At 42.1% G+C, this 24,824-nt stretch overlaps 1 long non-coding RNA gene across 1 annotated transcript; it reads right to left on the bottom strand.

Moving 5' to 3' along the window:
* Nucleotides 1-911: 911 nt before the first annotated feature.
* LOC131837985 (uncharacterized) lies at nt 912-24,824 on the bottom strand. The gene is made up of 4 exons (XR_009356397.1): nt 24,701-24,824; nt 20,701-20,829; nt 13,640-13,760; nt 912-1,077 (listed from the first exon to the last, which is right to left on the bottom strand). It is a non-coding gene; the product is annotated as an uncharacterized LOC131837985 (long non-coding RNA).

Genomic DNA, 24,824 nt, shown 5'->3' with positions numbered 1-24,824 from the left:
TCCCAGGTAAGAGAAACATGCTTTGAATGATACCCTAGATAGTTATGGTATGGTTAGGTGGTATTCTCATAGTACTTCACATGAACTTTTGGGAGACCAGGCCATTAAGCAGAGTGGTCTGGGATATTAGATCAGCACTAATCTTTTTTCCGAGGAAAAGTATAAGTTAGAGCACATTCTCACTGCCCCTTCAGGCTTAGTCTGACTGATAAAATATATGGCACAGATTATGGAGTCCAGGGGATTTAGGATTAAATAAGTAAGTGGCTATGGTGTTTAATTGAAATGACCTCACATGTAAAATAGACATTATAATAGCTGACTTGCAGAGGTGTTTGACAAAAGCGACTTAGCAAATTGTTGGTACAAAGTCAGTGTTCATTAGTTGCTATGATCGCTATTGTCACCTGTTGTCATTGTTGTTATCATCGTCATTCCCTGTGAGTAAGGAGAGTTTTCCATTTACGATGCCCCCCTCCCCCACACAGCGAGGGCAGGTAGATCACGCCATGGAGGTGGACACCATTTCCGTTTGTGCTTTGGCATCTGTGCCTCTTTCCTTGCTCTTGAAGTGGACTTACCGAAAACTTGTTTCTTACTCACAATTGGGTCCCTCCCTGAAGAATGACTTGTTGTACCTTCAAGTACCTCCCCTGTCCATGGCTGCCCACTTGCTAGGTGCTTGTTGCCTGGCGTTTCTAAGACAGCGTGAAATCTATTTAAGTAATTTTAGGAATGCAGCACACCCAAGGTGTGAGACAGCAAGAAGCATGCTTTACCCGTGCCCTTGCTTTGTTACTAAGTGTGGTCAGATCGATGGTTAGCTATTTGAGTTAGTGAGTCAGGATATCTGAAGAAAGTATAAAATTCAAGTATGATTCATTTGAGCCCACGGAGAAAGAGATTCTTGCTTAATGTTTTATTGAGAACCCACAATGTGAGCCGCCGTGAACCTCAGGCAATTAAGGAGTCAGACGGTATTTTCTTTGGACCAACAAACGGGTGCTGTGTTATGGTATAGACCGGGCATAAAAAGAAACAAGATCCAGAACGTGCTTTGAAGCATTTATACTGGAGCTGGGAAGACAAAATGAAAAGACAAATCAAGGAAATAATAATACAGAATAGAATTTAATGCTGCTTGCCATGGAAAGCCCTAAAGTACTAGTAATAATAATAATGATAATGACACAAAGATGTGAGTTAAAGGAGGGATGAATATAAATGAGAAGTGATCAGGGCAGGTACGGAAAAGCTCCCTCCATAGGACGTTAGTGTCTCTTTACATGTGACTTAAGAGTTTAATTTCTAGGGACACTTGGGTAGCTCAGTCCTTAAGTGTCTGCCTTCAGCTCAGGTTATGATCCCAGGGGACTGAGCCCTGTGTCAGGTTTCCCTGCTCAGCGGGGAGTCTGCTTCTCCCTCTGCCCTTTACCCCCGTTTGTGATCTCTCTCTTTCTCTCTCTCAAACTCTCTCTCTCTCTCAAATAAATAATCTTTAAAAAATTAATTTCTATCATCAGCAAAGGAGATTTCAGAAAATCCAGTCTTATACCCAAGTTGAGTGAGAAGCAGTCAGGGCAGCTGGGATTGAAAACTGAATTCAGTTCATTGTTAACAAATGTAAGATTGATCAGGGTAGGAGATAGCTGGGATTGGGAAATCAAATAGTCTCCAAATGTTCAAAAGACCTATTTGTGAACTTTAAATAGCAAGCTGCTATGGAAACTTGTGCATGTGTGTGTTTTAATAAATTATGGGACTTCTACTTTGCCATGAGGGAGATGGGAAGCAGAGGTTAAGAAGCTTCAAAGGGCAAGTAAGCCCTTTTCTTTGATGGTTTGTTCATCGATGGATAAACAAAATGTGGTGTATACACACAATGGAATATTCTTCAGCCTTAAGGAAGGAAATTCTTATACATGCTATAAAATGGATGAAACTTGGAGATGTATGCTAAGTGAAATGAACCAGACACAGAAGGACAAATACACATGGTCCCATTTATATGAGGTACCCAGAACAGTCACATTCATAGAGACTGAAGGAAGGTTTATTTATTTACTTAAGGGGCCAGGGTGGGGGGTGGCAGAGGGAGAAGGAGATTGAGTCCCAAGCAGACTCTGACACAGAGCCCCAAACGGTCTTGAGCTCCATCTCAGGACCCTGAGATTACGACCTGAGCTGAAACCAAGAGTCCGACGCTTAACTGACTCTGCCACCCAGGCGCCCAAGAGTTTCTGTTTGAGATGAGAAAGTTTGACATGAGAATGTTCTGGAGATGAATGGTGATAATGGTTTCAGTATGACTGTACTTAATGCCACTGAACTGAACCGTTAGACACAGTTAAAATGATACATTTTGTGTTAATGTATCTTATTACAATTTAAAAACCCCAGACATTTCCTTAAAAAATTACATGTGTATGCAGCTAGCCTTTCCTTGAAAATATCCCCTTTCCTTATACAGAGCGATTGAGAATAAAAAGTGCCTCTTCTACTTCAGTGAAACATTCCTGCATGAATCCTAGCTAATTAGATTACAGTGTCAAGCCAGGCAATGGTTACTGTGATGGGGACAAACGGGTCTTGGGAATTTTAGCCTCGTAAACCCAAGCCTAGAAGTGATAAGGTATAAAGTGAATACCTTCGCTGATACTTATGAGTTCACCTGAGCATTGAGGGTATTCCAGGTGTATGGAAAACAATGGGTAATGGCATGCAGGCAGGACTACGTATGTGTTGGTGGGGGGAGTGGTGAATGGAGCGAAGGGATTAGGTGAGGGGTAGTAGAGAAACCATCCTGATTGGAGGGAAGATTATATGAAAGCAAGTAGTGAGACAGAATGATGGGTTGTATGAGGTCAGACTTTGGAGGGAGTTCAGATTTGGTGTATAAGTAATAGGCATCCATGGCAGATTCTTATTCTGGTTTCGTGTGCATTGTGTATGTCAAAATATAAATCCTTTCCAGTGGTGAGACTGTATTCTTGAGAAAAGATGGAAAAACATGTCCTTGAGCCTTCAGAATTCTTCATCCCTCTTCTCAGGGCTCTGCTATGTGCAAAGATTCTTTAAAATGCAAAGCTTTGTGCATGAAAAAAATGAAGCCATTGCAAAGAAGGCAAATTATATTTGCACAGTGCACATGACTACACTCCAGTGATCTCGGTAAATGACAAAACTGATAGCTGAATTCTTGAAATCCATTCTTGTGACAAACTGTGCCTTCGTTAGTTTTCTGATCTGCTTTCCCTGAAGCCTGAGGTGAGGGTCACAATGTGTTGACTTGTGGCATAAATATAAATGTTACCTTCACTTTTTTCTTCTGACATCATCTACTAGCTGGAGAACATGGAGAGCTTTTGTTTGATTTGGAGAAGGCAGTGTATTTACCAATGGCTGAAGGGTGATTAAGAAATAATGTAACTTCAAAGAGTGTGTGGAGAGAGGCCTAGGTAAAGATTGCCTGGATCTCTTCTAGATATTATGGGAAGTTGACCTGGGTTAAATTTGAACAAGTCCTGTTGCCTAGGTCATTGAAAGTTAAGATTAAGCTTAACTTATTGTAAAAACATTAAGTTGTAAAAGCATTGTCTACAATGGTAGTCCCTCGGACTGTTTAAGAGGCTATGTTGTCAGGATATTGTAATAAAATTGCAAAATCCCAGTATATGACAGCTAACAAAAGTAGAGAGAGCCATTCCAGTGTAATCAACAAATGCTACTAACCAGGGGAAAGACAGTGTTAAAACAACTGTGTCTACATGGATAGGTCATATATTGGAGACAAGTGCTATCAGTTTTCAGGGGTAACTAAGAACCAGGCTGAGTCAGAATCATTCTTTTTGCCTAATGAAAAGCAAACATGAATTATACTAGTGCAGAAAAGGGCCAAACTGGAGCTTCCATTTCCAGCAAAGCTGCGCAAAAAATTTAAAGGGTAGAAAGTACTCAGCATGGGTCATTTGTCACCAAGCCCGCATTCTGTTTAGCACAACTAAAGGTGCTTTGCCAAAAAGTAAAGACCAAAAGGGAAAATACTCACTTTAATTTTCAGGCTATTGTGTTGGCTAGAGACCTACCCTCTCTAGTACCTACTCACATGGGGCTACTGAGCTCTGAAATGGGGCTAGCCTGCATTGAGACATGCTGTACATATAAAATACATACGGGATTCTCTATTTTTTAATACAAAAAAAATGTAGAGAATTTTACTGATGATTTTTGATATGATTTAATTGAAGTAATAGTATTTTGACTATATTTGGTTAAAGCTAAATAAATTATAAAAGTTAATTTCACCTGTCCCTGTTTACTTTTTTTTGTTTGTTTATTTACTTTTTAATACATCTGCCAGGAAATTCGCATTACATAAGTGGCTTCCATTATATTTCTATTGGATAGCACTGGTGTCGATGGTACCACATTGATTTTAAGCACTAATATTTTTTATTGATGCATTTCATTTTGTTAGCATAGACATAATAAGTTGAAACTCAATTAAGAAAGAGGAGTCAGGTTGTTTCTCTCTCTCTCTCTCTCTCTCAAATAAATAAATAAAATCTTTTAAAAAAAAGGTTGCCTGGATGGCTCAGTCAGTTAAGCGTCTGCCTTTGGCTCAGGTCATGATCCAGGGTCTTGGGATCAAGTTTCACATAGGACTCCCTGCTCAGCTGGGAGCCTGCTGCTCCCTCTCCCTCTGCCCATTCCCCACCTCTCTCTCTCTCTCATAAATAAATGAAAATCTTTTCTTTTTATTAAAGATTTTTTTTTTTTTTTAATTCTTCAGAGAGAGAGGGAGAGAGAGCGAGCACAGGCAGACAGAATGGCAGGCAGAGGGAGAAGCAGGCTCCCTGCTGAGCAAGGAGCCCGATGTGGGACTCGATCCCAGGATGCTGGGATCATGACCTGAGCCGAAGGCAGCTGCTTAACCAACTGAGCCACCCAGGCATCCCAATAAATGAAAATCTTTAAAAAAAGAGAAATCAGGCTTTAACCCCTAAATTACTATCTTTCAAAAAATGAACTGTTTTATCTTACAGAGGCTTTAAAAAATACCCAATGTGGTTACGCTTCATACAGTTTCTTTCTCATTTATTTGTTTAATGATTTTTTTTTCATTGTGCTGTCATAATGATAACTTTCTATTCTTTGGAAGAATTAGATCAGATGATTAAATCCCCTTCTGAGTATTTAGAAGGGGGCAGCCAAAGAAAGCTGATTTGAATACAGGGAATAAACAGTAATTAAACCGTAAATGTTGATTTTCTTTTGAAGTCCACTGGCGTGTTTGGTGTGAATAAAGAGCACATTGTCAGTTATTTCTACTGCCACAGTTAATGCACGTGAGAGTCGTTGAAAGGCTACGTTAAATTGGGGAGTTTCCCAGGGCTGCTGAACTGAAACTTCTCTTGTTTATATTAAAGCCTGGATAATTTTTTTTTTCCCTCAAACAGTACACATTGATTTTAGATAAAATCAGAGCAGCTTTCCCCCACTCCTTCAAACTCATTTACTTCACTATAATCTGGAGATGAGCTTTTGAAACCTGGAAATGTGGTGTCTCACTGAAAACCAAAAAGGGCTTCTTTCCACCGTGCAATTTTTGGGAAACTTTAAATCGTAGTTCTCAAACTTGGCTCTTTCCTAGACTCACCTAGGGAGCTTTTCAAACTCCCAGGATCCAGGCTCCTGGCCAGATCAATTAGATTCTCTGGGGTAGGATTGAAGGATCAGTAAGTGATTGTTAACACTCTCCACGTGACTTGAATGTGTAGCTGAGGCTAGGAACCACCGCCGCAGGAAGGCTAAGGCACAACTGTGTCCCCTAGTTTGTTCAGAAACACTCAAGGAGAATGGTTTGGGGGTATGCAAATCAGAGATGTGCCTCAATGCCTTTTCCCCCTCCAGTTGAAAATTAAGAGCAGCTGCACATTGCTCGTTCTGAAAGATATAGCAATGGATACTTTTCTCATGCTCTAATGTAAACACCGAAGAGACTTTGATGATCATAACACCTCCATATGTTTAATGATTAATTGGGCTAGCATTATTCAGGAGAGGTGATGCAGGTTATTAATTTCTTAAAACCACACACAGACACACACACACACACACAACCACATATATGACATATACATACATACAAAGTCAAGGTGTTATCTACTGCAAATATGTTTTCATAAGTTATTTGTCACAGCATTAACAGTTTCAACTGGATTCGAAAGAGAACATTTTCAGCAGGGTGAGTACGGCAGAAATTGGGCTGAATTATTTTGGGTTGGATTGAGTACTGTCTTTGCGAATGTAATTGCTATGATGAAAACCAAATTTTCCTCTTGTGAAAATAATTGGTCTTTATGAATCTGATTCTCTTGTATTTAAGGCCTTTCAAAGGAGTTCATGAGGTGAAGGTGTTTTGTAAGCTGTAAAGCACAGCAAAGTGAGTTAATGCATTATCTATATTTAATGACGTTTGGCATTTTCTTTAAAATTGGTATCAAACAAGACGATCTGTTTTGTGGGTAGCTGAGAAAGGTGATTCATTCTGGGGTGGCACTATTGGAAACAGATGGGGTGGGCTTCTTTAGGAATCTCAACATGGATGGAAGGAGGAGTCTAAAAATCCTTGAATCAGTGGCAATTTGTTGTCGGCTGCTTTATTATGAACAGCTTTAAGAGGTTTGTTCATTCATTCAACAAACATTCATCAATGGTCTACTAGGTGTCAGGTACTGTTCTAGGTGCTAGAGACAGAGCAGTGATCCAGGCAGAAAAACAAACAAACAAAAAACACCCGCCTTGCCCTCATTGAGTTTACATTTCAGTTGGTGGAGTAAATTATGTAAATTATATTTTAGAGAAAAATAAAGAGGAAAAAGGGGATAGGAAGAACCAGAGTATGGTTTCTCATGTGACTGGGGCCAGCCTCCCCAAGGTGATGTCTGAGCGAAAGACTGAAGTAGGTGAAAGAGCGAGCCACAGAAATCTCAGAGGAAGGGTGTTCCGGGCGCGGGGACAAGTAGTACAAAGGGCTCGAGGTGGGGGTGTCCCTGGGCTCACCAGAGAAAATACAGGAAGTATGAATTTCAGATGAACAACCCTACTTTTTTTTTTTTTTTAAAGATTTCACCAATTTATTTGACAGAGAGAGATCACAATTAGGCAGAGAGGCAGGCAGAGAGAGAGGGAAGCAGGCTCCCCACCAAGCAGAGAGCCCGATGTGGAGCTCGATCCCAGGACCCTGAGATCATGACCTGAGCTGAAGGCAGAGACTGAACCCACTGAGCCACCCAAGCGCCCCAACACCTATGTTTTAAATAGAAGTATGTGCCATAAAATATTTGGGGGACACTTGTACTAAAAAAATCACACTGTCCAGTTTTTTATTTACTAAATCTAGGAACTCTAGGTATACTTAGTATACCTAGTGAACGGGGGCCAGTGGGTGGCCTGGAGTGAGGAAAGGGGACAGTAGAAATAGATAAAGTAAGAGAGGCACTGGGGGTCAGAGTGTGTGGTGCCCTTTCGGTCATGGTAAGAACGTTCGCTTTTACTCCAGCTGCGACTGGACATCACTGGAAGGTCTGAGTAGAGAGGCGCCATGACCTGTGTCAGTTGGCCCACCATGTCACAGGACGGAGGACAAGGGCAGAAAAGCAGGGACCTGTTAGGAGGCTACAGCAACTCTCCTGGTGAGGGATAATGGAGGTGCTGTGAAGTGCTGAGAGTCTGGGTATATTCTGGTGGTGAACTGGTAGTGTTTGCTGATGGACCGGATGCGGGGTGCCAGTGAAAGAGAAGGGACTGAAGAAGATGCCATTGCCATCCAGTGAAAGGGGGACGCTTCAGGCGGAGCAGGATTGCTTTGGAGCAGGGTAGGGGAGGATCAAGAGTTCATGTTTGATGTCTTTAATAGGAGATATCCAGGTGGAGGTGTCAAGCTGGCAGTTAGAAGTGTCTTTTCAAATACCAAAATCTGGAATTGTTTCCTTTCACCCAAGTGAAAAGGGAAATGAAAACAAGGGTGAGGAATGGGTAAGAGCCTGCTTAGAATAAGATGAGGTTCATAGCCCTGCTTTGGGAGACTTTACTGGGGCACGTGACTGTCTTAGGGAGCTGAGAAGTATGGGAAGCTGCCAGTGTGTGGTAATCTCTTGAATCTCAGGGGAAGACAGGTCACCAGAGCCCTCAGACAACAGATGGACCAGCTGAGCTGCATATCACATCTCCAGGCTTCCAGCTGCCACAACCTAGCTGACTCAGCTGAGGGGGGGCCCCACTACCTCTCAGTCACCCCCTCCATGTTCTATTGCTGTGACCAGGTTAACCCATTCATGTCACTTCCCCGCGGGTAAGAGCAGCTGTGAAAGAAATATGTGGGAGTTATTCTCCACACAGATTACCTCAGAAGGAAAAAAAAAAAACTCTATGCAGGGGTGAGACAAGCCTTTATTATTATTATGTTGTTCACAACTACAGTCTGTATGTAGCCCACTGCTGTGATGAGTGAGGCTCTTCCCACCTGAAGCTCACACGGCGTGGCCTCTGCCCCATTTCCGGGAGCCCTGTCCTTTCTTCAAAGGTCTTCAGGAGACTCTTGATTCTTCCCTTCAGAGCTTAGGCGGCAACAGATGTTATCATTTCATCTCTCCCACCCACTAAAACTTGGCTCCTCCTCAAGGCACTTTCACATTTTCCCACACTTTCCTTCTTGAATCTTTTCCTGTCAGCTTCTATGTTTGCTCCTCCCCTTCTCTGTAGATGCTGTGAGAACTTGGCAATTGTCTCTTTGGCTCATTTTGTTCCTTATTCTTTCTCTTTCTCCTCCCCCATTTTATTTCTTTTGACTTGTATACTGAGATTTGGTTTACATTTTTGTTTTATCTGACTCTAATCAATAAGACTCAGAATGGAGTTTTTAGTGCTTTTGCTTTTTTCCTTAACCTTCATTATGTTACTTGTGGGTATCTCAGTTTCATTAGGAAATCAATTATACATCCCTAATAATGAAACTTAATTTGGGCAAGTTTTGGTGATTCTCCCCATGCCAAGTCCACGATACGATTGACAGCTGGGATAAAACATGTAACAATTGCCATTAATGTTTTGTTTTGAGATTATCAAACTCTACTTGAAAGTTTCCCACCGGCTTTATTTTGGGAAGAAGTTATTTGATCCAGAGATCTGGATGGTTCAAGTCATTTGGTTTAAGTTGTTTAATGAATCTGGGTTAACTGGAACTCAGATTCCAGTTCCACATGGAACCCCGGCTCCCTTTGTCTGACCTGCTCTTTTCCGCCAATTAGCTGGGTTTGAATTCAAAAGGCTTTTTCTCTGAGCCAGTTATTGTTGATTATCTTGGTGAATTCTCACTCTGCCACAGTTAAGGGCAAGTTTTCGATCTTCATCCATTGATGTCTCAAATGGGTTTCCCCTTTCAGGTCCATGGGGAGTGTGAGATGGGTGAAATTCCTTGGAAAGAAATGCCTCCTCCTTCCTTTAGTAAAATCTGCCAGGGTTTTGGTGGTGAGTCTTTATTGTGCGGCCTTATCTTGCACAGGCCGTTGCATCTTTGGCATCTAGTTTTCAAACTGGTTGACTGGAAAAATGCAGTGTGAATGTCGGTTTTTTTAAGTTGTCATATAGTGAGTTCTCATTCTGTGCTGGTCTTTTACGTAGAAGATGCATTCTGTTCTCACAACCCATTTTATAGATGGAGACGGCTACTCAGGTTAAAAAACTTGCCCAAGTTAGAGATAGTAAGTGTGGGAAATCAGGGCTTGCACCAGATCTGTCTGATTCTAAAACATGTGTTGCTAAGGACAAAAATTCCTGATATGATATGGGGTTTAAACCAAATCAGCCGACGAGAATCAAGACGATTCCTTTCCCTTCTCCCAAAGATTTTAGTTTTCCCTGGAAGATTTCCAACTACTGCGATACTCATTTAAAAGCTAAACATTGAGTTGTCTTTGGAATGTCCTTTCTCCATTCCTGTAGCCAGAACCCTGATTAGTCAAAGGAAATCCCGAGTCTCTAATCTGCTAATTTCTAAAAAATGTTGTTTTGAATATAGTGGGTTCTGGAATCAGAAACCAACTGTTCTATACTGTATGTCATCAATAGATGAAACCAGCTCCCAGTGCCAAGCTGTGGGGAACACGTATTCATTAAAGACAGACTGTTTAATTCTTCCATGATTGCTACCCAACGACTGCTCTAATCCCAATGCATATGACAGAAGCTCTGTACATTGTTGATAGGTTAGTTCAGGTTAAAAATGGAGGTAGAAGCTGAGAGAGTGATTTGTATTATCTTTACTGTTGTTCCCAGCAGAAGGTCAGAAGATGAATTCCAAATGAGAGGCTGAACTCAATTGGTCTCTTTCAACGTGTGCTTGATGAGGTGTTTCTGATGGGGCTTTTATTGGTCAAGCTTGAAAGATCCTCTTTTCAGAAAGGTCAAATTTCCCATTATCCAGGAAGAGGGAAGTCAGGCTGCTACCACTTCTGATGCTAGGTTTCTTCCTTTCTCATTTCTTACACATAAGAAAGAAATATAGAAAATGTGCAGATGACAGGTAGGATGTCCGCGTGGAAATAAGACTTTATTATGTTTCCTCTCTACTGCCTATTATGATTACATACCTGAGTGTAAGGAAAAGGTGACCCAAGGCAGTGTGGCAATAAATACAGTTCACTTGTTTCTTCTCCTGCCCCCAGCCTTAGAGGACCCATACAGCGTGATAGTGAAGAGCTTAGATTGTGAAGTGGAAGAGCCCTAGGCTTAAGTCTTGGTTCCTTTACCAGCTGGCTTCATTTTGGGCAAGTGACACAATTTCTCTAACTTATAGTCCCCACTTATAAGGTAGTGATAGAAATAGTACCTCTATGCTATGGTTGCTATGAAGATTAACAGGATTAATGTCTATAAAACCGTTAGCAGAGTGCCTAGCTTACAGTCAGTATTGAATAGATGGCAGCTGTTTTAAAAAAAAATTATTACTGTAGTTACAGAAAATATACTAGCTCATTAGCTGAAAATACTGCTAGGATGGAAGTTCATAAAGGAAGTAGGAAGAGGATCGCAGGACTCCCTGATACCAATTGTATGTGAATCATTTAGCAGCCCTCAAAGGCTCATAGATCATACTGCGCCTCTGTGCTGTGAGAGGAGACTGAATCACTTCCATTTTCATCAGTAAATGCTCAGGGCAACAATAGGGTGCGGACCAAGGAATCCTGCCTGCCTACCTGGAAATGACTAAACTCCTTTCTCTAATTTAATGAAGTGGGCTAATGTTGGTGAGGATAAGAGGAGAGAATACAAAAGTGGCCAGAGAGGGAAGTGAGGGTGGAAGGGAAAGGAAAGGGTCTAAGGTTTGCCCCAACCTGCATTCTTGAGCTCAGACCTGAACACCATTTGTGTCCTAATGTCCTCTACAGTTTGAGTTCCCAGGCACAGATCAGAGCTCTGAGTTAAGCTGTGTGGCATGTGAGCACCTAATTCCCACTCTCCTAACCAGCAAGGGCAAGGTTTCTTAGCCAAATTCACTCCAAGGGCAAAGGCCTGGGTAATTTCTTGGAGGAATGGTATATTATTTTATAATTAGGTATCTAAGACCCCAAACTATTTGTAGACCCATATAAGGCAATAAATTGCATTAAAAAGCTCACCTTGAAGAGAGGGAAATGCCTTTGACAGCGGCAGCTCACCAGGTGGTCACCAATATCCTGGCTATTGATTGGTGAGGAGAGAGGCTGTCGCAGAAGCACTTGTGCTCATAACCCTAAGCAAGGAGAGCTTTTCCTTCTCCTCCTGGGTGTTGGCTTTCTACTCTGTACACGTTTTTGGATGAACTATATTTGGCTTTTGGATTAGCATTCTGAAGGCGTGCTGAGTTTGTTTAAAACTACAATCACAACCTGAATGTCGGACTGTGGCTGTGGATAATTCTTCGGATTGCGTTAGGGCTCCTCCACCACTTATTGTAAACTCTACCTTTCTGGAGCAGACATTTAGCTCGCATCTGCTTCAGTGTAAATGAGTCTGTCAAATTCATCACAATTGGGGTGCCTGGGTGGCTCAGTGGGTTAAGCCTCTGCCTTCAGCTCAGGTCATGATCTCAGGATCCTGGGATCGAATCCCGCATCGGGCTTTCTGCTCAGCAGGGAGCCTGCTTCCCCCACTCTCTCTGCCTGCCTCTCTGCCTATAAATAAATAAAATCTTAAAAAAAAATTCATTACAACTTTCCTACTTGTATGAGTTTGGTCTACTTCCTTGAAGCAAGCCAAGCAAATTCTCTAAATACCAAACATAGGATGGGGATTCCAAGGGGGCACTGGGTCATTGTTCCCCTCTATGGTGCTTTTCCACCCCCATCCCAGCTAATGGTGGAAGATGTTCAGATAACTGCTTAAGACAACATGCCAGTGGATACTGCCAGATCGTCTGTGATGGTAGTTCAACTTCTAAGTTTTCTCAGAAAATCAATTCTTACTCTGTATTCTCAGCCCCTCAGCTGCATTCTCCTGACCTGATTATCTTGCTTTCTTCTGCCAATGGATTTGCATCATTTTTTGTATGCCTTGTTTGACTGCCCTGTCTCCAGCCTGTTGAGACTGTCTGTGGGTGGTTTCCCTGTAGCGAGATGACAAGGGCAAAGGTCAGACGCTTCCATGATTCATTTCCTCTTTGCTGCATGCAGTGGATGGTTTTCTGGGTGAGTCACTCAGATGCCAAACACAGGAAGGATTTTCTTCACATGCAGGCCCCCAGGCCCTGCTATGCCCTGAATCGGAGCAGCTGAGTTCTTAGTAACTACTTAAAATTTTTTTTTGTGGTTTTTTTTTTTTTTCCTGATGATTTCATAAGCCCATTTGTATCCCCTGTCTTTGTGTCTGATGACTCTGACTTGTGAATACTGCCTACCCCTTGGAGAACTTTCTGGTATCTTATGGAGCCTCACTGAATTCTAACTCTAGAATAATTGGACTTTAAAAAACCTATCCCAAACATACTCTAGTACTAAAACTGTCTGTGGTAAGTCATCTATTCTGGAGTGTTAATGGCAGTCTACTTGTGACTCCTCAAAAATCCACCCTCCTCTTTCTCTTCCAGAAAACCGCCTACGGGAGGAAAATGGATGTCAGCTGAGGAAGATGTTGAAATTACCTAGGGCTAAGCTCTGCAGTAAACTAGTTTTTTCCCCCTTTAATGATGGGAGGGGTATTATTTTCCTTCTTTTTTTAACCTTTTAAAAATTATGAAACAGAATATGCAAACAGAAAACATAAACGTATAGTATAATGAATAATTATAAAATGAACACCCCTCAATCAAGAAATGGACCATGGCAAGCCCAGAAGCCCCTCCTTTGTTTACCTTCTAGACCACACCCCGCCCCCTTATAGGTAACAGCTATTGTGACTTTTGTGGCAATCATTTCCTTGCTTTTCTTACCGCCTATGTTTTGCAAGGTCACTATTTTCTAAGGTTGTATCTCTTCTATCTTCTGCTGGTGGCACTCTATAATTCATCTGTATTAAATAATGACCATGGGATGACACTGGGCTACAGCTGTGTACATGTCCTGTTCTCTCCCTCACTCCCAAATTCCGCAGAACTGCTCACCTGTGTTTACTGTGTCGTGAACGATCAATATTCCTACTACGACGCATGCTTACAGTAAAGACAGTGAAAAGGTGAAACAGCATGAAATTTTCAGTGGTCTCTCTTCTGTGTTCTGGGTTTCCTGAGTTGCAAGTAAAATTAAACAATTTTGTAATTGGAGTGGGAGCATTCCTCTTCTCCCCATACTCCACCCCCCTATAACTTTCCTGAGAAATAGCCTGGCAAGGTCTAAAATCTACAGAACTTGGGCATGAAAAGGACCCATTTACTGGCCCTGAATTCTCCCCCGCGTTGCCTACTCCTTTGAGAACATGCGTGCCGTTTAGAATATTTCATCACACTCTTCATTGCAATTCCACATAAGGATTCTTTGACCTTCTTTGGTCTGTCATAGTTTCTGCTGAACTAGGAAAAAAAGAGAAGTGGGAATGGGACTTAAAACCTAATTCTTAACCATTTTTACTTCTTGTTTTCCTTTTCTTCCTTGATCTGCTCAGACAGGTTTGTGGACAAGGGAAGGAAAATCAACATTTGTTGCACCCCTAATTTTGAATCCATTATCTTATTAAATGTTAATAACACTACGGGATAATAATGATGATGATTACTGTTTAACCTATTGACCCCCTTCACTTAGGGGTACCAGGCATCAAGTCACAGAGGTGGCCAGATGTGTGATGTCAGAAAGCACAATAGGGACCAGGAGCCTGTGGTCAGCACCGTAAGCGCAGTGGGGGAGAAGCCAGTCGGAAGATGGTGAAGACTACGTGGTGTCCGATCGCCCCAGACACATCCCCTGCGCTGTAGTGCGACTCGCTGTGTGATGCTGCTTGCTGCCCGTTCAGCCTGGACCTGATCCAAGAGGTGGTTCAGCAGCACCACCAGGACTTCACATGTTGCCTGTAAGGCAGTTCCCCAGTGTGGCTCCTGTAGCTGGAGTTTCTCCATGAGAGGAGAGTAGGTTAAATGCTTGTGTGAAACAGTTTGGTCAGTCAGGGAGCAGGTGTTAGGAAAACAAACAAGGCGGGATTTAATTTTGGAGTATGTCTGGAGGTGGTATTAATGGAGCATGTTGAAGTTATTTTCAGAGGTGCTTATGAATTGTTCAAATCCATGTCCTTAACTTTGGGAGGGAGTAACATCTGAGTCACACTAAATGTGGAACCTGAACAAGGCCCAGAGCCTGTGACAGATGCCATTGACCGTGGGCCAATGGTTTTCATTCATCCCACGAGGTTTGTTGTCTGGTGTTAAAGGGTATTTTTTCCGAAGAGGAAGCTGGAGAGAGAACAGTGGTAGCAGCTCCCCCCTCTACATGACTCTGGAACCTTTTAACCCATGTGAGATGAGGAACAATTTTTCACCTTCATCCTGGCCTGGTTCTATTCTGTAACTCCTTTTGGATGATTATATTGTTGCTATCCTTTAATGAAATGCTTTTCCTTCTTTTGTAATGCATATGTTGAATGATTTGTTCATTCTTGATTCATTCATTTAATCAGCAAATATTTTGAGAAGCCTGGGTGGCTCAGTTGGTTAAGGTCTGCCTTCTGCTCAGGTAATACTTCCAGGGTCCTGGGATCAAATCCCTCATCGGGCTCCTTGCTCAGTGGGGAGCCTGCTTCTCCCTCTGCCTGCTTCTCCCCTGCTTGTGTGCCTCTCTCTCTGGCATATCAATCAATCAATCAATCAATCAATCTTTTAAAAAAAAATCAACATTTTTTTGAGCTCACACTAAGTCACCTGCACTGTCACAGACCCTGGTGATATACAAATGAACGATACACCCAAACAACACAATTTATTTCACTTAAAAAAAGTTTTCATTTTTTTTCAATAAAATTTAAAAACACCATTATGTAATTACAAGAAAAAAGTTGCTTATCTTTGTAATCTGAAGGAATGACACAAAAAAATCCTAAACAAAACAAAAAAAACTCTACAATTCCACATGTAACACTCAAATGCAGGGAAATCATGAGAGTTTTACTAGGAGATGGAAACACTAGCCTGACAAGAAAATAGCCAGGTATGTCATTTTCCTTACTTTTTCTCATTTCTGTTTCTATTCTGGCCCCAAATTCGTAGATTATGCTTTTGTGAAAGTCCCTTCTTCAAGTCATTGTAGGAGCATTATTGATTTGTTCCCTGACTTAGTGGGAGTTACCAAATTTTTCCATATATCTAAGACAGGTTAGTGTCACACAATGTTAGAGTCGAACAGACCTCCAATGTATATCCACGAGGAACAGTATTCCAGATGGGGACGTGATTTGCCCAATATTGGTGGCCGGTTAGTAGCAGCTGTCCTGTGCCTCCCGCTCCCCAATGGAATTCCTGCCTGATTTGTCTTCCTGACATCTGTTCCACAACTGACAACACTTCACTGTGCCACTGGCTCCTGTTTGTATCTGACACACATATTCATGTGCTGATCGTACTGACATTATGGCGAATATATATTGAGTCTACTGGATGCTAAGTAATAAGCTGAGGGCTTTATATGCATGACATTATTAATCTTTACAAAGACCTTTTAAAAAAGAAAGATTTATTTATTTGAGAGAGAGGGAGAGAGGAGACACAAATGGAGGTGGGGCCAGAGGGAGAGGGAGAGAAATCCCCAAGCAGACTCCCTTCCAAGCGCAGAACTGAGTGTGGGGCCCAATCCAGGACCCTGAGATCACAACCTAAGCGAAATCAAGAATTGGACATTCAACCAACTGAGCCACCCAGGCACCGCTCTTTACAACAACCTTTGAAGAACAGCATGATTATTATTATTATCTTCATCTTACAGATGAGGAAAAAGAGTTAGAATGGCCAAGCGAATGGTTCCCTTACCAACGTTAAAAAAAATTTAGGTTGTCTTGAAAAACAAAATAAATAATGATAGCATTAGATTAAAGTCAGAGGAAAATATCCATGGCTCCATAATAATATTGATAAATAATTGAATAAATGAATTGAGGAAAAGGAACAATTCTTCCTTACAGAGGATTCCAATGAGCAGAAGGGATGAGGGAAAAGGAAAATCCCCATTAGAAAACTATAGTAATAATTGTGGCAGGTATTGGTGCATGGAAGTTGGAGAACAGTATTTGCAGTTTCAAAGTACCTCCCTCAAGATATTTACTAATTTAAAAAGGAAAACTAGGGGTGTCTTGGTGTCTCAGTCAGTTAAGTGTCGGACTCTAGATCTTGGCTTAGGTCTTGATCTCACTTTGAACTGCATAAAAAGAGGTAAATCAAAGTGTAAATGCAAGGCCCGTTTTAATGTGTCTGTCTTCTTTTATATTTGCCACAGCTCATCTTTCCAATTGCTTCAGGGTCTGGCAAGTAGAAGGTCCCAGCAGGCTGGAATTTCCCACCTTTGGGGAACTGGTTGCCAAAGAGGTGTGATAGGGAGATTGTCAAAAGGGTTCAGAGCCCACATCCTCTTCCTCTTCGCGACTTTTTGCATCAGGCAGCATAGTGGCCCCCAGAAATGTAAAGGTGAATGTGGTGCAGTCCCCGCCTTTAAGTAACTCCTGGCGTAGTTTGGATGCAGACCCACGCACGATTCGAACTGGGGATTGAACAAATCTGGGAAAAAGGGAGAGGAGCATTGCTATTGGAACAAAAAATGAATGTCACCATTTTCACACGTGGGGACCTTTTGACATAATTTACCGAGGTGTGATGGCTCTATTCTTAGAAATTGGAATTGAACTTCTCCTTTGGACAGTGGACCTCCTCCCCTCCAAGAATGGGGCTGTGGTATGGAAATTTAGAGAGATTTTTGCTCTGCATAATCAAGTTATGGGAATTGGGGACAGTTACTCAGTGGTTCAAAAACAACTGTAAACAAGCAGGAATGTGGAAGTGGGGTGCAGCCTGTGCCCCAGATTTCCCCAGATAAATCAGAGGAAGGAGGAGCTTGGAAGGGTTAGAGTGGGCGCGTGCTTTGTTGAGTATGGAGTGGAGAAGTGCGATAATAACAATACACTGCAGTGGGGTCTGGTGCTGGTTGTAATGGGACCACAGAGGAGAGGTTCTGGCTCTTTGATGGGGCGAGGACAAGGGGCTAGAGGAATGAAAACCTCACAGGGTATACTATATGTGAAATTAAAATATGAGTAAGAGTTCATCAAATGTCTGAGGTTAAAAGAGCTTTCTAGAAAGAGGGCTCATACAACATTAGTGAGTAACAGTCCCACCTCCTGAGAACTTTTGAAAAATTTTTGAGTGAGATATGGTGTCAGTATAGGGCTTCTGCCAAAATACAGATATGTTTCCTGGGAGGGCATTATGATTATGTAACAGTGAGTGAGTTTTGTTAAAGGAAAAGAAAAAACTACGGCACTCAGCTCTGGCAGGTCAGGTGCTATCCCTACTTCTAACCCTATTAGGGGGTGAAATGGGGGTCCTGGGCATCCAGGGAGACACAGAAGAGTTGTGCTTGTCTAAGTGCGTGCACGCATGTGTGTTGTGGGACACAGGTTCCAAACATTTCCTCGTGAACCATGCTGGCTTTGACAAAATGGCTGTTCCCTCATTTAGATGGGATATGACTAACCCTTCAAACCATTACTCTGTTTGAAATGAACAGCATGCAGAATAAAAAATGTGATGGTAATAATGAAATGGCTAGTGGTTTTTGAGAATTCATTGCGTACTTTATATGTAGTTTCTTATTTCAACCTTCCTGCCATCTGGTAAAGTAGATACTATCATAGCATCTTCACTTTGCAGAGGAAGGGACAGAGAAGGGGTGAACTAACATGGCCATGGTCAAAGAGCCATTAGGGGGCAGATCCTAAGTCCCAGAGCAGCCTCTTAACCACTAGCTGTGCTGCACTGCTGCTGCTGAAAGATTCAAGCCAAGATTTGAGCATCAGCTTAGCGATCACATGTACACCAAATGCCTTCTGTGAGTTTCCCTTTATGACATTTTGGGTGAGACAATACTGTGCTGGACTGTCCTGTGCAGGAGCCATTACAAGTCCTGTACCCCAACCGCCAGGTACTCCCCATTACTGTGACCACTCAACATGTCTACGCATGTCCATTCCCCCATGCCCTACTGCTAAGAATGATAGTAGGCACACAAGGCAGGATCTGAGCGAATTAAACCTGAAAATCCGACCATGGGCAAGAGCTTGGGATAACTTGGTAACTCTGGGCAAGCTCTTCAAGTTCCCCAAGCCCCAGTTTTCCTCCAGGATAATAAGATTGGTTCTGCAGATCCCACAGGACTGTGGTGAGGAACCTCTAATATCAAGAGTGCTTGAAAATAATTAAAGTAGAATGTTGTGCAAGGTAAAAAGACAAATAAGGAGGAGGTGTTGCCCACTCACAGCCTGGCAAGTTGAGTGGGGTGCTAACCAACCCTTTTAACCAATGGAGTGATACGGAGCTTTGCTCTACTCAGTGTGGTCCCTGGGCAAGAATCTCATCCCTGGGTTGTTAAAAATGTAGAATCTCAGCCCTCATCCCAACCCCACTGAATCAGAATTTATCTTGTAACAGGATCCCCAGGTAGTTTGGACGCACATGAACGTTTGAAGAGCTCTGGCTGTAGAGCACACAGGAGGGAATGAGAAAGTCTGTGCACTGCAGTGATCAGGGATGTCTTCCAGAGAAGGGAATGCCAGGCTTTGAAACAACAAGTGGGCTTCCAACAGGCACAGAGAATAGAGAGTAAATAAAAGCCTGCTACGTAGGAGCATAGAATTTCTCTCCGTGTAATTATTTCTTCGTTTGAGACATTGCAGCTCCAAAATGAATGACAATTTATGTGTAATCAGGAAACAAGAGGGTCTTTGAGTATCAAGGTTCATATTTGATAATGTCAACTAGTTCAACAAACCTTATTGGACATCAATTGTTGATTATCCTTCAACACATATGTGCTCCTTATGTGAAGGAAGAGTGCATGAAACAGGTGTGTTCTTTCCCTAAGTTCTGAACCCATAAAAGCCCAGGTTAGAATCCTAGAAAAACCATATTCCATATGTCTAAATGTGGGAAATTTTTAAGCTTTGCCATTCCTCAGTTTCCAAATATGTAAATGAGATCATGATGGTACGCATTTCGTTGGGTTAAGAGAAGCTTACATGAATAATATGTTTAGAGCACTGGGAATAGTAATAGGAACATAGAACAAGTTTATTGGCACTTTCTGTAATTAGTGGTTAGTGTGGGCAGAGTAATTGGAAATTTCGGAATAGGTTTAACACTTCTAAAGACCTTTTAAGATTCCTGGATGGCCAAATCACCTGTGTTTCTTACTACCTGACTACAGACAACACTGAACAAGAGGGTAGTTAACATTCCCCATGGTACGCAGTTATATGCTTGTCCAAAGACTTCCGTCTTTTGCTATTTCATCCTGGCTCATTCCTTGTTCATTGTGTGAACTTCACTCCCAGACCTCAGGATCCTCATACCGATAATGGTGATAACCATTATACCTGCACATAGGGTTGTTATCAGGATTAAATAAATTACTATAAGTAAAATGCTTAGAACAGTGCCTGATTCGTTTAAGGCAATTGATAAATCCTAGCTATTATCATTATCATCACTCTTCTTTCTGTTACTTTCCTTAATTAAAGAACTCTCTGGGGGCACCTGAGTGGCTCAGTCGGTTGAGCATCCAACTAGTGATTTCAGCTCAGGTTATGAACTCCTGGGTCATGGGATGGAGTCCCAAGTTAGGCTCTGTGCTCAGTGGGGAGTCTGTTTGAAGATTTTCTCTCTCTGCCCCTCCCCACACTTTCCTTTTCTCTTTCTCTCTAACATAAATAAATAAAAATCTTAAGAAAAAAAAGATGGGGTGCCTGGGTGGCTCAGTGGGTTAAGCCGCTGCCTTCAGCTCAGGTCATGATCTCAGAGTCCTGGGATCGAGTCCCACATCGGGCTCTCTGCTCAGCAGAGAGCCTGCTTCCCTCTCTCTCTCTGCCTGCCTCTCCATCTACTTGTGATTTCTCTCTGTCAAATAAATAAATAAAATCTTAAAAAAAAAAAAAAGAAAAAGAACTCTCAAAAAATTAAGCACAGTATAGGGTATCACTCACCTATTCTCAAGGTTGGTTCTAACATATAGTGTCCTTTATGCTCAAATCCTTGGTTTTGCCACTGCTCTTGTTTGAGAGGAACTTGATTAGTTTGGTCATTAGGCCTCACAGAGTATTCTTAGTTCATACCTGCCATGTGAGCAGAAAGGGAAATATGATATACAAGCTTAAAATAGGCTATGGCTAAGAATTTCCTTGCCATCACCACCCCCAAGCCCTGTCACACACACTCTCTCTCCAGTTTGAGAAAGTGGACATTCATTTTCAAGTCTGTGTCCTTATCATTGGTAATTTCTTTAAAGGGGACAGACAGACTGAGTGCGTCTATAAAGATGCAGAACATGGCAGCTGCTCTAAAGCTGAGCAGCCGCATCTCGTATTTTCTGTCCTGCTAGGTTGGGTAGCTCATCATCTTACCTTTTTCGTTTGCTTTTCATCATTACACAATGTCACTCTGAGGAGAAAATGGAACACCTGTTGTAACTCTTTGAGGATTTTGTTCTGTGTTTTCTTGTAAAACCAAACCAGAAACCCCCACTGGCAAAACCAGCTGTGCCTCATATTTAAACACAAACTATAAAGTGTCGAGGGAAAGAAAAAGTGAGTTAGCCAATGAAAACAGAATGCAGGGGGCCAGAAGTGGTTTTCAAGATTTATGAGCCGAAAGCAAGTCACACTTTAATGAATATTAAGTGAAACCCATTTTATTTGTGGAAGACAGGCTATATTTTCCTATGGACTCTTATATAGAATGCCTCTTTTTTGAAACTTGAGTTGTCTCCTTAAAATGATATGCATGTCAGAATGTTACAATAAATATTCTGAAAACTAGAAAAATAATTGATGGTTTGGTACCATGGAAATTATATATTTCTCCTCTAAAATGTGTCAGATTTTTATCTACTGGTACGTGTGGTGAGTGAAGTGTAAGGACATAAAATAGGGTCTTATATTTCAATTTGTTACCCTTGGTTTGAGGCTCTTGTAATTTTGAAAATGAGGCCCAAATTTGGTATAGGGAGTAAGATGTGGACAGGGTCTGTCTTCAGTGTTTTTCTCCCTTATGTTCCAAATTCTCCTTCAATTCTGGCTGCCACAAGGAACTCTACCCCCACTACCCCCACATCCTCAAATGGCACCAGGAAAAGATGGGCTCTTAGTGTGCATATGGCCTTTTAGAAGAGTATTTACATTTAAAATATCTTCACTAAGGGTGGAAGGAAACAGATGCATCTGGGGTATGTAAGGAATTACTACGGTTTTGTGGGGGAGTTTCCCATCCTAGGGGCACCTGTCAAATTATAGTCTCTATGTTCCTAATGATGTGCAGTGCAGAGGCCCTAGAGGAAGAGAGAGTAGTTAGCTTCTCAGTGTTTCTAAAATCATACTAAAATACTGAGTAGGAGCCTCCCTGTCTGGCCTGGCTGGGGATGGGAGAGACAGATACAGAAACAATTTTAGAAGTGAGGCAAAGAAATTAACTGAATTATCTGCTAGAAATGCCTTCCATCAGGTAGGATGGACCCTTGTGCTGGAAAAGGAGGGTGGTCAACTGTGAGTGGCTGATACTTACAGATCTTGACTTTTTCCACTGTACTCAAATCGAGTAGAGCTTGAACGTTTTTCCTTTGAAGAGCTTGAACTCCCTTCTAGGAGTTCTTCCTTTAGCTTACGAAGGGTGATGATTTGGAACCTCAGGCTATCTCTAGGTAAGTCAAATTATGAGTCCTTTCAAGGTTAGTGTATATTCTACAATGCCAGGACACCTCTTTAGACTCTACTTTGGGAGACAGTACACTTAGTGGTTAAGAAACAGGATTTGGTGGGGCGCCCGGGTGGCACAGTGGGTTAAGCGTCTGGTCTGCCTTTGGCTCAGGTCATGATCCCAGGTCCTGAGAGTCCTACATTGGGCTCTCTGCTCAGAGGAGAGCCTGCTTCTCCCTCTCCCTCTGCCTGCTGCTCTGCCTGCTTGTGCTTTCCATCTCTCTGTCAAATAAATAAATAAATCTTAAAAAAAAAAAAAAAAGAATCAGGACTTGGTGTCAGACTGAAGACAAATCCCTCTAGGGCAGGAATGGCATCCACCTCATTTGTTGATATACTTGGTTCTGCCTGACACAGAGTATATACTCAATAACTATCTGTTGAATGTTGAGGGAATGAATAGATGGATATATGAATGAATAACCTGTTTGCAGTCCCAGAGCTGCAATATTCTAGCTTTACAGCCTTGGGCAGGCTACCCAAACTTGGTATCAATTTTCTCATTTGCAAAACTGGAAAAATAACACTTACATTATAGTTGGAAGAAATAAAAATCTAATGTATTGATAGCTCTTAGCACAATGCTTTCATAAAGATAAGCTTTCATTATAATGGTAGCAGAAGCAATAATATTAATAGCTTTCATATTCACAGTATGGGGTTGTTCTTCCACAGGGGAGTAAGTAAAATACCAGGTACAGATTCCTATGGCAGTCCCTGAGAGGACGGACAGAGCAGAACTGCACTGCAGTGGAGTCTTGAAGTATTTTAAAAGGTTTAGGTGAGAGACCATACATGCCTTGGCAAAGATGGTAGAAAAGGCTGGGTTGGGTCTTAGAAAAGCTGAAAGGAAGATTGGTTTTTAGGAAGTCATTAATTGTGTCTAGCTTCAAAGTTCAGGCCATTTCTACCACATTGTGCCACATACAACTACCTATATAAAGAAGAGGGGGGCTAGACCCAAGAATGAAGGTGTGTATGTGTGTATGCATGCGTGAAAGACCTGTTTGGTAATGAAGATAAAGTCATAGGGGGAGTTAGTGGGAATAAGGGAAGGATGTGTGTTAATTAAAATAAATTCCTGGGGCACCTGGATGGCTCATTTGGTTGAATGTGTGACTCTTGGCTTCGGCCAGGTCATGATCTCATGGGTCATGGGATCGAGCCCCACATTGGGCTCTGCGTTCCATGGGGAGTCTGCCTGAGATTCCTTCTACCCCTCCCCTCACTGGTACACAGATGTGCACTCTCTCAAATAAATAAATCAGTCTTTAAAAAAGCCAGTTCATGTTATTTTTCCATTCTGGCTGGGACTGGACTTACCTGTGATCTTACCTGTCAGAAGCATGGTTGATATGCTAACACACTGGGTTCTCTAATAATTATGTGCACTCATTCTTTCTGGTGAAAATGATGTTTGTTAGCATGTGACCCTATGTTACTTTTACAGCTAGTTTTCAAGGCCTTTGCTATTTTACAAAGCACTTGCTGAAAGGGAATCTATAAATGGCACAAAGAAGAACCAACAGAGAAAGCTGGAGCTATGATGTATCTTACTAGCCTGGGTACACCAGGCTTCGGACTAGGTATTTTTTATACATTATGTCTAATTTTTACAATCCTTCTCTCCATTTTATAGATGGCCAAACTGAGACAGACGTTGAGTAACTTGATGAGTATGTTGTGAAGTCAGGATTCAAACTCAGGTCTATCTGAATTCCCAAGCAATGCTCTTTCCAGTACTCCGTACTGTACTGTGCAAGGATGCAAAGTTAAGCAAGATCCTCACCCTCTGCCTTCTCTTATCTGCAGTTCTCTTTCATTATGTGGGTGGGCTCAATGATAGGAATAGATATGCTGATGAAAAATAATCACTTGCTATTCCAGGGGCAATACCTATGTATGTATGTATGTATTTTATTTATTTATTTTTTTAAAAGTAGTCTCCACACTGGGTGTGAAGCCAATACGGGCTTGAACTCACGACCCCAAGATCAAGACCTGAGCCAAGATCAAGAGTCGAATGTTCAACCCACGGAGCCACCCGGTTGCACCAGACAATGCTTATATCTCAATAAGAACTGTGGACACTGAGTCCTTAATATGTGTCCATCAGTCTGCAAAGAGCGTCACGTTCACGATCTCATCTAATCGTCGTTAGCCCGTGAGCTGAGCACGGTGTCTGCCGTGGGTTGGGATGAGTAGGAGCACCTTCCAGCTCTCTGCGGCGACTCACCGGGGTGGAGTCTGCGACACTGGCTTCCCCACGAGAAGTCGTCCGAAAATTACACGGCACACTCGTGTTAGGGACGGTCACAGCCCTCTCGGCCGGACCACAAACAGCTGATGCAGGCCCTTTC

The sequence above is a fragment of the Mustela lutreola genome, chromosome 8 (assembly GCF_030435805.1).
Source record: "Mustela lutreola isolate mMusLut2 chromosome 8, mMusLut2.pri, whole genome shotgun sequence".
Classification (NCBI taxonomy): domain Eukaryota; kingdom Metazoa; phylum Chordata; class Mammalia; order Carnivora; family Mustelidae; genus Mustela; species Mustela lutreola.
This window is presented reverse-complemented; position numbering and strand designations above follow the sequence as displayed.